A 15,540-nucleotide genomic window follows, 5' to 3' on the forward strand; every position below is an offset into this window, starting at 1 on the left:
GTTAAAAAATTAACAGATATTAATTTCCTACATAAATACGCAAACATTAAACCAACGAAAGACAGACTTATATGTCCCCGTCTGGTAAAGCGGTAAGTCTACGGATTTACAACGCTAAAATCAGTGGTTCGATTCCCCTCGGTGGGCTCAGCAGACAGCCCGATGCTCTTGAAGTTCACAAACACACAGGGTGCAGTGTGTGACGTCATTTCCGGTTCCTTGATAGTGCATTTTGAGATTCGAAAAAATAGTTGAATTTTACATTTTACTGAATACGATTTTTCTTAAAGCACTCAACCCGAGATATTTATTCACATTTATTTAGTTTGTAGATGTAGTTGGTAGTTTCGTCTTATATTGTGTAGTTTGCTTTTATTTGTGTGATATTGTTATATTTCAAATACGCGTCGTTTCAAGAATTCGAAGTGTGTTCAAACTTTAGAATGCCAGAAAGTGAAGGTAAACGAAAATCTATAACAAGTAGATCACTGTGTAAACTGTCATTATCGCGATGAAAGGGAAAGCAGTAAACGACGGTTGAAGTTCAACGAATGTGTAAACGTGGGCACGAACGACGCATGCTCGAAACTGAAGAAAGAATAGTAGCTATATATCAGCAAAAGGCGCGTGACAACAAAAGATGTGGTGAGGTAAATAAAGCACATTATTTGCTTGGTATCAAATGCTTTTTCGATAATTTTAATGAAACTTGTATTTAAACTCACAATTGTGATATGTTATGGGATCTAGACCCCTGTTTACATTGCAAAGCGTATCTATTTCCAGGGGAAAGAAAAACAGTGTTTCAAAGGTGGGCGTGTTTTATTAGAGTCTGAAGAAAATCTCCCAGAAGTTTTACATAAATGATTTAACATCAGTAATGCTGAATTTGGGTGTAAAAACAGGTGTACACATTTCTTGACAAATATCAGGTAATACAGTAGTGACCTTGCCATGATAAGTATTCCTATTGAAACAGAAGTGAAGCAAATATAGGAGCAAATGTTCAATTTGTGTCTCCGTTATTACTAAATGAAAGTGAACGTCCAGATTTTCACAAATATAATTCTATGACACTGACCGTGAGTTACAAAATCGTACGAAAAGTATAATTTTGTGTGTGTGTGAATTTCGCACAAAGCTACTCGAGGGCTATCTGCGCTAACCGTCCCTAATTTAGCAGTGTAAGACTAGAGGGAAGGCAGCTAGTCATCACCACCCATCGCCAACTGTTGGGCTACTCTTTTATCAACGAATAGTGGGGTTGACTCTAACATTATAATGCCCCCACAGCTGAAAGAGCGAGCATGTTTGGTGCGACGGGGATTCGAACCCCCGACCATCAGATTATGAGTCGAACGCCTTAACCCACATGTTGTTCAACAACAGCTGTGTAAATGCCTTTTATCTTTGGACACGAAAAGGAAAAAAAAATCAGCAGAGATTACCATACAAGGCTGCAAATCGCTCATAACCATCGTACACCGTCACCCCTACCATTTGTTGGCACCCAAGATGGGCACTGGCGACCGGCTAATTTATGTAAGTCTTTCTCTTGAGACTAGACAGCAGACGAAATATGAGTTAGTCCTTCCACACATCTTACAGAACAGAATGAAGTGCATGTTTGATACTGATTTTAGCGATATATCAGTGTTTTTTGCCAGCAAACAAACAATCAAGGTATAGTGCTACGAAGATTTATTGTTTTAATTGCTAAAATAGCTTCCGAAATGCAATTAGAATAATTACTTGTGTTGTGCTATGCATATGCCTGATGTATTTAAACTGAAAAATGTGTGTTTAATCCATGAATATTTATACATTATAATTCGTCTATATATAAATGAAACAAGACTTCTGGATAATATCACCTTTAAAAACTATGGCAGGAATTTTTGTAGCAATATTTCGAGTAGACGTTATTTTTCAAGCCAAAAACTACCCAAGAAAATGAATTACTGCCAAGGGTTAAATATGCATATGCAGCCATGATATTGTCCCTGTGTTGTTGATGCCATCCTTGAGGACTGCTTGTGTCCTTCTATTGTTCTCCATAAACATCCACTTATTTGACTGATTGTGTGACTCCTTGGCTGTTGCTATATATGAATGGAGTGAGATTATAGTACAGCTCTAGACTGCTCTCCTAAGAACCCTTCTGTTGCAAGAGCAAGACATAGTATTCTCCCTACTTATGTATGTCATTCTTGTTTCCATAGGTTTAATACACCAGGAAAACTGACAAAAGTAACCTCTGAAAAGAATGTTTTCTTTCTAAGTTTCTTTAAATCCAGTCTTTTTATAAAGCTGATCTGCTCCAGTCATTCTTCCTGGACTACATTTCTCTGATTTATTTTCAGGTTCTGGATTCTACACTAACTCTACATATTTCTTGTAGCCTATTATTATATTCTCTGTAGCTTCTAGTTTTATATTTCTATGCTACAGCATTGGTATTCTGACTTTCAGTTTTCAAGAGATAACTCTACTTGATTTTAATTTTATATTTATAGTATTAAAATAAATTTAAAATTGGTACTTCTGTATTACCTCCCCCCCCCCCCCCCCATCTTACTTACATTAACATTTTCAAAATGACTGCAACTTTTGATGAAATTAATTTTTGATGAGAAATGAAAGCTTATTGAAGATTCCTGATCTTGTGCCATAAGTTACATGGAAGATGGGAGAGTGAAGGTGTATGGGTAAGTTATAGATGCTCAGCAATGTGTAAAGAACATTTAGAAATCAAGTAACATGTTTTGTTGAGAACATGAGTTTATACTTAACAAGGACAGGATTTTAGTATGAAACTCAATTCTAAAAATGTAAAAGTTGAAAGGTAACTGTGTAGATATCAGTATTTAATGGGTAGGTAACATAAGTCATTGTACGTGGGACTACTGTGTTTAAAATGTTTCTAGGTAACTTTATTAACATTTTATGAAAACATTTTTACAAGAGGAAATGCCTCCAGTGGCTCAGCAGTATGTCTGGGAACTTAGAATTCTAAAAACCGGGTTTCGATACCCCGTGGTGGGCAGAGCACAGATAGCCCATTGTGTAGCTTTGTGCTTAATTCAAAACAACAACATGAGGAAATGACAAGTTATTTAAATTAAAATGTTCTATCAGTCTAAATTTTAAAGTGTGAAAACAAAAAAATCTTCATATTTCAGTTCGATCTTTTCACCTCTTGAAAACACCCGATATGATCCTCTTAAGTGTTGCTACATTCTACACAGGTAGGACAAGCTTGTTGCTGTTAAAGAATTATTTATTTCTATAGTTTTGTGACAATGCAAGGTTCTATAGTTTTCAAACCATGCCTTAAATAATTGCAAATATTTTATTTTCACTAATGTTTATGTAAGGTTTTTATTTCCAATAGTCCCCACAAATGTGGAGTTATTCCTAAAATACAAGTATCTCTTTAGAAATGTTATAAAACAATTACAGGTGGAGTATTTTTTTTCTGTCCAGTCATATATAACAAACATCACTTGTCTTTACTTATTATTTAATGCAACTTTTTCAAACTGCCAGATGTCATTTCAAAATGCTATTCAATACTATATATATATGTACACATTGTAAGAATAGATTAACTGATGTTACACATTTTTAAATCAAAATGCCTCTCATTTACACTGTGTAAGGTTGTGCTCCTTCTGTGTAAGAATGTTATAAAGTAGTGCATGTAATAAATTATTGTTTAGATCATTGATACGTTAAGTAATACAGAACAGTTGTAAAGCCCTATCTTTTAAGACATTACCTTTCCTATTGAGATAGAAACAAGTAAATAAAAGATTTATACACATAGGTGTAATTTCACATGTATGTAAGACTTGCACTAATGAATAAAATCAGCTAGTATCAAACTACCAATGGAGATAATTTAACAGAATAAAGTTTCACACACTTAGTTGTACTTTGTAAAACTTTTGTTTATTTTATCCACAATGTTTCACCAGGTTTGTTTAATCAGTTATATGCCATACCTCTCTTAACACATGTTGTCTTTAAAAATACAGGTAATTTTCTTGTACATTTTCTGTTTGATTATTTATAACCAGTGGAAACTGATTTTAAGTTACTGCATTTTTCAAGAGATTAGCTTACCATCAAAAACAGTTTTGAGTTCTACTGGTTCAATTTAGTATGGCTAATACTTCATCGATTGGTTTGTTTTGAAATTTATGCAAAACTATACGAGAGTTATCTGTGCTAGCTGTCCCTAATTTAGCAGTGTAAGACTAGAGGGAAGGCAGCTAGTCATCACCATCCACTGCCAACTCTTGGACTTCTCATTTACCAATGAATATTGGGATTGACTGTCACATTATAATGCCCCATGGCTGAAATGGCGAGCATGTTTGGTGTCACAGGGATTCGAACCTGCAACACTTGGATTACGAGTCGAGTGCTTTAACCACCTGACCATGCAAGGGCATTGAGAAGGTAAGAAAAATAGTTGGACATTGTCTTTTTTGTTGTGTATTAATATTTTGTGTTTTAAACAGGTATATTTAATATCAATAAAAAATTACGTAAACTAATAACAACATTCTACAAATTGTAAGAGTAACTTTAGTGGAGATTTTGAGGATTAAAAACAAAAAATACAAGACCCATGTTTAACTAGTAAATTTCTTGTTTTGTTATATGTATTCTTTATTTGTTAGTATAATTCTAACTAAAATGTAAAAATGAGAAACTTATTAGGTTTGATTAAAAAATAACTAAATTAAAAACTATCAGTAATACAATTACATCTAATGAGAGCAGTGTGTAAGTTGACCATGCATGCTGTTAACTATATATTTTATTTATAAAAAAGCTTCCCTCCTGAGATAATCTGTGTTGGTGCTAATCTCAGTGGCTTTAAAGCTGTATGTCTAAATGTCTGGGAAATTTGAATTAGATGTAACTGTAAGAATAAATAGTGTATAGTTGTCTGGAACAATATGATCAAAAAAGTAATTTAAATATGTTTTGAATTTTCATGGTGGTTACAAGGTTGATCAAGGGGAGGTCTGAGCCTGTATACATTGTTAGGGTAGAGAAAATAACAACTAAAATATAAAACTTTATATTTGAGTGAGGACACTCGGATGTCATCCTGACTCCTTGGGATATTATTCGTTTGGCATTTATAGTGGTTGGATGCTGGTGTCTTTTATGTTGAAAGAGTCCTGCTTTTATTTTGAATTTCATATTGCAAATATCACAGTCAAAGCTCTCAGTATCTGCTGCAAACATAAGAGTTTGCTGATAGGGATATTTTGGTAGATGACAGGCAATAGCATGATGGTTGCTATACTTTTTTTCACAGTATTTACAGCATGCCTGTGCCAATGATCTCTGTATGTTTGCCTGATGGGCTGCAAGCATGTGAAAGCCATAAACTCATGTGCACATAGATCACATGCCATTTTTCTTCAGGGAAGGGCAACAAACACAGTTGTGCTAACCGTTATATACAATTACATGTTCTCTCTTTTGATTGTATACCCACATTTGAGACAATATGAATTCCCTCTCTTATGTTTTCAGACATTATTTCGGTATATGATGTTGTGTTCATATACAACATGTTATAGGACACAGATCGGTAATTACCATCCACTGTAGTGGTATGGTTGACACTGACCTTGGAAGGGGAGGTGATGTAACTTATGCCATCCACTTCAATAGTTCTGTGCCTACCTCCAGTGGTAGCATGTTTAATTTCACCAGTTTCACTTCAGGTATGTGAGCCCGCATCAGAACAGGAATTACTCATTGTGTCTACTCCTGATCTTAGGCAATCCTGTCCATCACTGCTGGGGGTCACTCAGAAGCTACCATCCCTGGTTGGTGCAAAGTAGCTTGGGTTTAGTTGCCACCCTAGCACCCCAGGAATGCCAAACCATAGCTTTTACTCATTAATTGACTTTCCATTTATAAAAATGGCCTGCTTTGATATAGGGTCAGCCAAGTCCCTAGAAAATGCAAATACAGAGTAGAGATGCAATCCCCTACCATGTACCCAAATAACTGATGAGTTCGGTAAGTTCACATCATGGTTTGAAGGATCACCATCCTTGGGATGACTTCCCCTGCCCTTGGACATGTGGTGGGTGGCGAGGCCAGAATGTGGGTTTTTAATGTTCTCTTTCTTTGTGTGCAGAGGTTTAATTATAAGTTCTTCTGTATCAAGTGATACCAAAGGGAGGTACCTCCATAGGACAGTGCTTAGCAAATGTTCTATGATCTTAAGATTCTATGATCTTAATAGAGTCATAGTTACTCCTACCATTTACCCACACTTGGATGAATTTCTTCACTTTGACATTCAGAGCACTGGGCAGAAATTACATTGTGCCAACACCATCTAACAGCCATTGCAGTGCTTCAACTTTCACTAAGACATGTTGAAAACCCCCATCCCAGGTGATGTTGAATCCACCATGACAGATAGAATGACACTGTCTCCAGGAAAATACTGAACAATGGCCCAAGAATATCCCTTCTTCTTTCTCTCGCCTTTGGAAGTTGAGGCAGACACTTGAAAGATACATTGCAGATGCTAGACGATGTGATAAGCCAAAAGTTATCCAGAGTCACCATCATTTGTGGGTGGTAAAAAAGCCAACATAGCAATATTAATGGTAGCTGCCAAACCATTATAGAACTGAGTTTAGGATCCAGGACAATGTCTTAACCTCCATAATCACTGACAATGCATGTTTATATCATTTTTGGCATATATTACAGGTAATACAGTTAAAATGGCCATTAATCAGCCATGTTAAATGTTATTCCTTTCACCAAACTTAGTTTTATATTATTATTAGGAGAGATTTCATTATTCTCTGCCTGTAGTTCCATTGAACACAAAAGATTACAGTACTTAACACAAGAACATAAAACAGTATTTACAGAACATTTTACTTTTATGAATTAATTTCAGAAGTATATGAAACAAAAAGTAGAAAACATCTTACAAGTCATATATACACACACTGAAAATATTTGTGTTTATTCACCTATTCTTCATACACTGCTTACATAATATACAAGTTAAACAGTAGGCAAACTATAAGCATTGTGTTACACACATTTTGAGATCTTCATACATGCAAATCCAAAATATACTATAAATGAGCAATATGTCAAATGTAAGTATTGCATTTGAACATACACAAGTCCCAAATATACCATAATGTAACGTGTTACAGATTTCTTGAATATCATATATACCTTAATGTATTAATTGAGTTACAGATCTCTTGAGAGCCTGTAAACACACACATTCAAATTTATGCATATAAATACCAAGTGGGCAGGACTATTTGTGAAACTAATAGTATAGAAAGACAGTGATAAAACATATACCAGTATATAGAGGAATCACAAATAATCAACTGCAGTATATGAGTATATTTAGAGTACTTTGTAAATAGACACATTTCAGTTACATTATTACTATTTATAAATCAGTTTTTAAACTTATTTTTCTTAAAATATAGAACAGTAAATAAAGAAATGAAACAAACAATTCTTTCTTTTATTAGTTCTAGTTACGACCTTTTTCTCGGTTGCTGCTTGTTGTAGATTACTAGTGCTAAGCCGTAAAAAATTTCATACATGGAGGATGTGAAATGAAATACTTTTTTTAGGTTATATATATACACTTAACTAACCAAAAAAATCATAATGACTTCATTGAGACCATAGAATTCCATTATAATTTATCACTTTTAGTAACTGAGTTGTATTTGGGTCTACATAAATATGAGATTTCAAACAGTATAAAGTCTCAACTTACCAGCACAAAGGTTTGTCTTGAAAGAAAGAGATGACACTTTTATATTTGAAAATAGCTGAGAAAACTGCTTGGGGGATATTCTGAGTTTTTGATTGGTTATTCACATGTCATATGTATTTTTAAGTGTATATAAGGAATCATTTCCAAAAAATCAAAGAACATGAATGGGGCAACTTTGTTTGATTTGGTGCATTAGTGATATTTTAGGATATAGAAAAGATAGGAGGTTTTTATTTTATATTCTAGCTATAGAGTTTGTATTTTCACGTTACAAACATCTAATTTGAACCAGTACTGCATTCAAAATTCCATGTGATACACAAAAATCAAAGTTTAGACGAGTCTTTAAAATATTTCCATTTAAATTAAAGAATTAAGTAACATATAACATGAACATTTGAGTCATAATCTAGAGTTTGATATCAAACATAATGCCATAAATTCATAAAGTAATTGTTCAATAAAAGTTTGAATGCAAGTCAACAAATGCAATGGCATGCCATTTGACCCATGGTGAAAGGGTTAAATGCCTTTATCAACCATTTGTACTTATTAATTAGCTCCTCTGACCTACCTTTCCTTACATCATTAGCCACTACATGTGCTACAAAAAACTGCATTTCTCCTAGCTCTCTTTATTATATTTCTGCTCTATCAGTAATATCTTCCATTTGCCACCTGGGTAGCATGATATGATTTTTTTCTCCCTGTTTACCCCATAAACTGTTTTATCTACATGCCTTTTTAATGAATTACATATAACTATAACCTCTGTATCATCACCATCCTTCTCTGACGCTTTTGTTTTATTTCCAATACTTTGCCATCTACAAAAGTCAAAGGCTGACATTTGTTGCTCAGTAGAACATGCCCATTATAACTAAATCCACTACTTTTAACCCTAATAGTACCCTTTCTAACTTCCTGAAAGTCATTGTTAGGAGATGTATTCCTTGCACATAAAAGCATAAGCTCCTCCTGAAATCCTACTGGCATTTCTCACAGTCAACACTTCTCTTTATTTATTGCCTCTTTGATTAGGATAACCTCTTAACTTTTCCTCTGACTCACAAACTCTACATAAAAAATTGCACATCTTCATCACTACCTTTAAAAGTACATGTCAGTCCTGAGTTGTGAAATAAAACCAACTCATTGCACCCATTACAACTAACAAAGTGTTAACACTTAACTTCTTCACTAGTCTTAATCATTGTATTTATGCTTATAGTCTGAAAATACATATTTAATGTTAAATACCAGTAGTTTATTGTTAACACTGTTACAGTTAAATCTAATGTTTAAGAACCAATAGTACTTTTTTATTGCTCTTTGTCATCATGCTAAAATAATAACGTTTTCTTTAATTATATAGAACTCAGATCCTAATGATTTGGAACCTAAAGAAGTAACATTAAAAATAAAATGTATTCAGCCTGATTTATAAGATATCTATAACAGTATAAGCTGAATTTGATCTAATGGACCTTAGTTTAAGTAAACAAATGAATTCTTCAAACACCATAAAACAGTAAACTAGTTTTTATATTTTATTCATTCAACACAGCAATGTATCTATTCTATTTTATGATTTACAAGTTGAAATATACCTAAGCCTAAAGTACATTATACATACTAAGCCTACTTTAACATTGTAGTAAAATTTACACCTTTAAACTCCAAGTTAAAATCTTTACCATCTTACTTTTATTTACCAAAATTTCTATGGCTAGTTATTATTGTGTTATATAATCCAGATTTCTACAGTATATAACTTATGCCATTGTTCTTGTATGTCTTGTTCCCACATAGTGATCTTAGGCCTAGTTAATCTTCATCTTTAAGAAAGTTACTGTCTTCATATTCTGATTCTGTGACAGCCACATCTACTATGTTCATCTCTACCTAATAGCTTCATTCATCATCCTTATTCTCTCTCCAAATACCTCTTCAACAAATTCTCATGGTTGCCCTTGGTCATTCCATCTACTTTAACCTCATAGTGCTATCCGTTGACCATTTCCTGTACAGCAAAATTTCCTTTCCATTGCCAAATAAGGCTATTGCCATTGTTTTTGGCTGCAAATAGCAGAACTAAGACTTCTATTCAACATCAAAATGTTCTTGTTATATAAGTACTTCTTACTGCCTTCAGTGTGTTTAGTTTCACCAGTAGAACTGTGTTGATAGGTCCAGTACACTACTACTTCATGGTCTTCTGTTTCGTAAGTCTCATTCTGTTTTGTATTGTGTTTGAGTCTTTCTTGAGTAATGCCTACCTTTGGATGTCGCTCTTTTATACTTGCAAGGACTTAATGTCTTGCTTTATTTTCTTCTCTTGAGCTATAGCAGTGACTGCAGATGCCTCATAAATCTTCTTTCTGCCTAGTTACTCCAAATTTCTAGTACCTGGTATGTTTCTAATCACCAAATTGTATGTTTGTGCCTACATACACATGGCCTCAAGGTCTCCTACATGGTATGGAGTATCCATTTTGTCTTTGCTATGGAAAGCATTCTCACTGTTCCTATCAGTCAGCATACACAGATAAACCTTGCCTGTCATCTGGTTATGAGATACTAGATTGGTTCTCACTACTACACCAAATGTCTCATTGAACTTTCACTTTTTTGTCTTTAAGATATTAGCATGTTGTGACTTTTTGACACCTCTCAGTGTTTGTAACATGCTGTAATCACTACTAGCACTGTTGATCCATTTGCTGATGCCAACTGATCATTAATTGTGCACTGATCAATCATGGAAATGACACTTCCTTCTTGTGGTGAATCTGATGTGTTTCTTATCAGCACTGTTTTTATAAGTAGCTCCAGCTGGTTTATGTTTATATTTTTGCTGTTGCTTGTTGGTAATGGATTTGCACTCACTCATAGTGTGCCCTATTTTATAACAAATATAGTATCTTTTCTCCCATTTGTCTGTTGGTCTCCTTTGATGGACTCTTGAAGTCCTATTTCTGTCAGCCACCTCTGGTTTTTATTTTAAGTGCTTATTCTTGGACATGAGAGTTATGCTCCCTCCATGGGTTTCCATATACTATTCTACCAGCTTGATCATCTCATATACATCTTTTGGCGTACTCTGCTTTCGGAACAGTGACATGTCAATTCAGCACGTGCTCATGAACTATTCACATATTAATAGATCTGTCAGTCCCTCAGAATTATTTAAACACTTGGCCATGTCAGTCTTATCTTGTAAAGTATTACTGTATACATTCCACAAATAAAGTACAGTTTCTCCAGTGTAAGGTTTGACATCTCTGAACCTTCTTCACATTATTTCAACAAGACCACTTTTAATTTGTCATAGTCCATGGAACCTTCTGATGTCATGTCTCTTTATACTTATAAACCTTTTCCTAACTTTGCTAACCCCATTGTCATTTTGGGTCCTTTTTCTTTCTGTTGGGTCATCTTGTCAGTATCGGTTTGTATTCTTGTTCTCGATTTTCAATCTCTCCTCTCTCTCTTGGCCTAACCTGGTCTGGCTAAGTGGTCGGGGAATTGACTTGCAATCTAAGGGTCATGAGTTTGACTCCCCATCACACCAAACATGCTCACCTTTTCAGTCTTGGGGATGTTATAATGTTATGGTCAATCTCACTATTTGTTGGTAAAAGAGTAGCCCAAGAGTTGGCAGTGGGTAGTGAGTGGTGATGACTAGCTGCCTTCCTGCTAGTCTTACACTTCTAAATTAGGGACAGCTAGCACAGATAGCCCTTCATGTAGCTTTGCACAAAATTCAAAAACAAACAATTTGTGCAAAACTGAAAAACTAACAAACATTTTTTCTAAATGCTTTGACCAGAATGTGTATATCTTTCCAGTAAGCACACAGGATTTTGAAAGACAACAAACTGCATTGGTACAAAACCATATTACTTTTACTATCAGTATTACAAATAGGAAAGTAAGCTAAATATTTAAAGATCATTAAAATTCTGAAAGACAAAACTTTACAGTAAATAAGTTCAAAGGTTGAGAGGTTAATAATATACAAGTAAAATATTTTGGAAGGTTTCTTATCATCAAAAGATATTTTTAGTCAGTATTTTATATATGTTTCCTTGTATTACTAAACACTGTAGTGCTTAGTATGTAGGGGCAGGATGAGAAAAAATGGCTGCCACATTCACACTTTTATTTTGTGATGCTTACAAATAACTGCCACAGTTGAGTTACTATTTTAAATGTTTGATATCTTGTGAGACTTCCAATGGCATCAAAAAGTGTTGCTGAATTGGATAACTGGGAACTAACTTATAGAAGTATGCCATTCCTTTGAAAGGCTTAAGTACATAATGTAACAGGAACTACTAGCCAATAATAGATGAACATGAGATGACTTTAACATGTATAATACACAATGCTTTCTGTAATATACATTCAATGTCATTAGGGAGCTAACCCATCTGTTATGGAGTGAGTGGAGAGAAACATATAACATTCAGTTTTATTTTGCACACACAGAAGTTCTGTATTCTTCAATCAGAGGGGAAGAAGTCACAAAACAGGTAATAAGAAACATTTTGTAAGGGTAAAATTATATAGGAATAGCAGTACCAAAAAGAATGCAAACATGAATATCTGATGATACAGCTATACATTTTTATATGTTCCCTCCTTACTGTAGGATCCTTAACATTAAGTTCCAAGAAGTCAAAATTATGACCAGTGATGATTTATAATATATTGTAACCAGCTGTATATTGTAATAACAATACCTTAGAGTATTGTACAAGTGAAGAAAGAAATGACAAAACTGATATGATAATAACAATATATATTACCACTGAATTATAAAAATAAAATAACTGTTTACTTCTTAACATACTTCAATGTAACTGTTTTAAAAAACAGGTGAAACCAATAACAAGAAATTACAAAATTAAGTATGACAACAACATCAAAAAGAACAGAAATAAAGCAGGGATGGATATACAAAACTGTACAAACACCAATACATTAGGAGAAAAATATCTTCAAGAATAACTTTTTATCTACAACTAAATACTGAATTCCTTTCACTTGCATTAATTCAGGTTTTAATAAAAGCATTTAAACTGAATAGTTGTATACAGACTTATAGTGTCATAAGATTGAATCACTATTTACTGACTATTTATGTAAGGACTTTGTATGGTTTTGTCCATTCATCCCTACTTTGTTTCTGTAATTTTTTGACATCGCCATCCTTACATCATACTTAACTTTGGAAATCTTTTTTACTTGTTATTAATAAACTCTGTTGCTTGTATCACATAACAAAGCCCATACAAGATTCTGAGAAAAACTTTTCAAAGTGGCTGACCACATAAACTGATTTTCGCTCTAATAAATGAACCCAAACACATCTTTTACTGCTATGTTTTTGTGGATAATTTAGAGCCATAATAATGTTATACAATAACACTAAAGTACAAAATACACGTGAATGTTAGTCACCAAATCTTTTACATCTTAATACACGTGGTGTGATAACTAACGCGATTGACTCTCAATTTATGTATCGTTAATAAAGGGCAGTAGGACAGTAGCAGCGATTGGTTTGCCTAGTTGCTTTCCCTCTAATATTTCAAAGTTAGGGATATTTAATTCAGATAGCTCTTGAGTATCTTTGTACGAATTTTAACAAACCACACGTTATTGCGCATAAAATTAGATACATATCGCCAGCTTTCACTCACTTTGAAAGGTTTCTACTATATTCATAATAAACAATAACTCTTTAAAAACATATTCTAGAATTTAATGTCTATTGATTTGGATTACCTTGTAATTATTAATATAACCCACACCATTCCAGTGTATTTGTATGCTCATATTCTTAAATAATTTTTATTTTTGCTAATTTGTCTTTAAAAAATGGAACTCCTGTAATGCACATGCAATGAACCAAAGAAATTCAAATATAACATCGGAATGGAAACTTCTATAAATACAACATTTATTCATTAACTATGTACAGAACAAACTAAGATACAATGTGATTCATGGTATTATTATAAACACACATTCTATCGGTGTATCTATTTTAAAATACTTATGGAAAATTGATTATTCATTACGTGCCATAAGTAAGAACAGTAAACAATCTAAAGAAAAAATAATAGATTCTGTGTGAAAGTTTTTGTTACCGGGTAGTATTATGAACATTAGAACTAAAGTAAGGAGTAAAAGGAATATTGCGATGGCTGAAGTGTACAAATTATTTGTTTGTAACTTTAATCCCTTAATCGTCTAGCTTATTTTAGACTTTTATATGCTAATTTTATACCAAATTAATATTACGGAGCATAAATGTTATTTGTATATATTTGAAATATGTAAATATTGAACGAATTATTGAGTAATTAAAGGGTAAAGAACATTCAGGACGAATAAAGGTGAAATATTCTGTTAAATCATAAAAAAAATGTTCTCAGTTGTCTAAAAGGTATCAATACTTAAAAGAAACCATAAATAAACTTTACTGTAATTTAGTATAACTATTGTTACACCGGTCCAGTTAAAACAACCACAAGTAAACCGTGTAGTGTTTTGAATAACTGGTTTATTATTCAATTTCACAGACCTGCAATGGTTTTATTGTTTCGAAATTTCTACAGTAATTCCTGTACGCTGAATCAGAAAATGATATCCATTTTTCCTCCATTTTGTACAGATTGTTTTAAAAAATGTAATTTATACTTTTACACATATAGTGAATCATTTTAATTAAAATCAAGTAACATGTTGTTAGGCTTAATATACTGACGGCCACTGGCTATAGATTTTTCTAGACCAATCGCAACGTGAGAGCCTTATCATTCCTTCTAGAACCCAAGGATAATAAACATAATAATAAAAAAAATGTTCATTGTGGTAAACGAATGATAATTTGACCTAAGTAAGAGTTTTTCTTCCCAGTTTGTAAAAACCTTTATATAATATAAAACAATTAATAATATTTTCAAAATCTGCATACTTGAATTACAGAAAATCAGTTATTAAAACTAAAACGACTTTTAAAATGATGTTAAATTTGCGGTCCTGTGTTATCTAAAGTAATTTGTTTCCTCTAAAAAACATCGTATTCAGATCTTACTACACAGATTTTAGGCTCCATAAAGTCGTTTCTATTATACAGTATTTTTCACTGTGACATAGAAGATATTGTAAGACTCCCCAAAATTTCACTTACTGTGTTATATATCGAATTCTTAAGCAAAACTCAAATCTGGAAAAACTGATTACAAAAGGACATCATCAAACGATGCTAACGTATACGGTTTATATCACAAATCATTTTACCAAAGGACCTGAACCTATACAAAGTTCTCTCTAAAAAAACAACAAAAAAAACACTCCCCTATTGGAATCAAGTGTTTTAATTAATGTATAGTGTTTTCCATTTTCTCAAATTCGAATTTTAATTTATTTCACCTAGCAATTCCCCTTAATGATGGAAAGATTTGGATTCAATACTGAAGAGAGAGAAATGCAATCTAAAGTTTTCCACAACACTGCCCTTGCCTGAATTTCAATCCAAGTAATGAAATTACAAATAAATAAATGAATAACAAAATAATTCACATTATTTATAATATTTATTCATTCACTTTCAACCCAATGGTATGGTTCTCTTTCTTTCCAAGTAAAATTGGACTTCAGATTTTTTTTTTCGCTCAATAATTCAAGACAACCCACCTAAGATA

The 15,540-nt window shown here is 33.1% G+C and overlaps 1 long non-coding RNA gene across 1 annotated transcript; it reads left to right on the top strand.

The window, feature by feature from the left end:
* Window positions 1–360: 360 nt before the first annotated feature.
* Window positions 361–9,155, top strand: LOC143239061 (uncharacterized). Its single transcript, XR_013021010.1, has 3 exons — window positions 361–650; window positions 3,183–3,248; window positions 4,253–9,155. It is a non-coding gene; the product is annotated as an uncharacterized LOC143239061 (long non-coding RNA).
* The last annotated feature ends 6,385 nt before the right edge of the window (window positions 9,156–15,540 follow it).

Source organism: Tachypleus tridentatus, chromosome 13 (genome assembly GCF_004210375.1).
Source record: "Tachypleus tridentatus isolate NWPU-2018 chromosome 13, ASM421037v1, whole genome shotgun sequence".
NCBI lineage: Eukaryota > Metazoa > Arthropoda > Merostomata > Xiphosura > Limulidae > Tachypleus > Tachypleus tridentatus.